Source organism: Schistocerca gregaria, chromosome 1 (assembly GCF_023897955.1).
Source record: "Schistocerca gregaria isolate iqSchGreg1 chromosome 1, iqSchGreg1.2, whole genome shotgun sequence".
NCBI lineage: Eukaryota > Metazoa > Arthropoda > Insecta > Orthoptera > Acrididae > Schistocerca > Schistocerca gregaria.
In genome coordinates this window covers 117780798-117782619 of record NC_064920.1, presented here as the reverse complement: position 1 = coordinate 117782619, position 1822 = coordinate 117780798, and the positions used below count along the sequence as shown (strand labels likewise).

At 43.9% G+C, this 1822-nt stretch overlaps 1 pseudogene; it reads right to left on the bottom strand.

The window, feature by feature from the left end:
* Positions 1 to 1473: 1473 nt before the first annotated feature.
* Positions 1474 to 1591, bottom strand: LOC126287992 (5S ribosomal RNA; annotated as a pseudogene).
* Between the last annotated feature and the right edge of the window lie 231 nt (positions 1592 to 1822).

Genomic DNA, 1822 nt, shown 5'->3' with positions numbered 1-1822 from the left:
TTCCACCTAATCTGTTCAAACTCTTCGAAGAATATTACCTTGTGACACACGGCATTTTACTCACCAAATCCAAATTCCGAACAATAAGACATAAACACGTCTTGGCGACGAGACAAAACATTTTCATTTAAACTACTCTTACTAATATTGGTACCACCGAAAACGTATAAGTGCTGTTTTCTTATCTTGATGGGCGAATGGCCTCCTTTTACCTACTAACGACTTTCTTAGTTCCACAGCTCTAAAATCAAACAAACTCACTCCTGAGACAGTAGGCAGCACAGCATTAAATAGTAAAAAATATATTTCTATTAATTTGATGACAACGTCCCATATTTCTTAGAAAATGAAACGATAGAAGAAGAAAATGAGATACAAGAAGCGATCAGGCTATACCTCGTTAGATAAGCTGTTGCCTCTACAGCTAAGCTACACTGAGCTCCTACAAAAAATAATCAAGTATTTCAGTTACCATCTTCTGTCTGCGGCTCGTGGTCTTGCGCACGGGGTCCTACGTTCGATTCCCGGTGGGGTCAGGGATTTCCTCTGTCTCGAGATGACTGGGTGTTGTGTGTCTTTAATCATCATTTCATCCTGATTCACTCGCAAGTCGCCGTGGTGGCGTTTAAGAACTTGTGGAGCGGCGGACGAACCACCCCGCGAGGAGACTTCCGGCCACCAATGCCATACGCTCATTATTATTACTACTCATTACCATCTGAACGCTTTAATCGCTGGTAATTATGACCAACTGTACTAAGAACGAAGCGTTGTGACGAATCTTCGATGCGTCATCATCTTAAAACGGTGTACTTGCACAGCGTGTGAGCTATAATACGAAAATAACTGAATAAGAAAATTCTTTAACCACAAATATGCCGTTTCGCTTTATTTTATTACAACAAATTGTACCATTAACGACGCATTTTCGAGAGAACTTCAGTGAGCTGGTGCCTCTGAACAGCATATATTCAAGGGCGTAAGTTATCATATAAACCGAAGCAAATATGGGCTGCAGCAGGAAACGACGAATACAATATGGCTTCTCGCAATTTCAGCTTGTGACATAGAGAGCTTTCTTGCCTATTATTGGTTCAATCTTTCGTAATACGTTGCCGAAATACCGAAGAACGTTTGTGTTTCATGCGGGGCAGTAGCTCTTCAACGTGAAGCAACAGGAAGCTGAGATGTAGCAAAGCGTATCAACAGTGAGTAGCATTCGTTGATGTATATAACGGAAAGCATGAGGATGTTGCACGTTGAAGAAAAAATGGTGGTTCCTATAGAATTTAGAGGGGCACTCCATCTTCAAGTCACAAGTGGACCATCCGGAACATGCGACCGTCGTGTCATCTTCAGCTGAGGGCGCGTTGTCAGCACACCGCTCTCACGGTCGTTATGATGGTTTTCTTTGACCTAATTGGTCGAGTAGCTCCTCAGTTGGCATCACGAAGCTGAATGCACCCCGAGAAGTGGCAACAGCGCATGGTCGCCCGGATGGTCACCCATCCAAGTGCCGGCCGCGCCCGACAGCGCTTAACTTCGGTGATCTGATGGGAATCGGTGTATCCACTGCGGCAAGGCCGTTCCAAATTTGGAGCAGGTAGAGTTTATTTTGGGTTGAAAGAAGTCGGAGTTTTAAATGACAGGACGGAAATTTCTGAAGGACGTTTGCGGACGCACTTTACGGATATCCTACTTAGGACGCAGCCACCAACATATTTTAAATAGTGACCTTGGATTTACTTACTCTATTTCCGTTCAGACTGCAGCGTAGAGGTAGTTTTCAGTTGGGACGGGTTAGAACCAAATAGGCATTTCT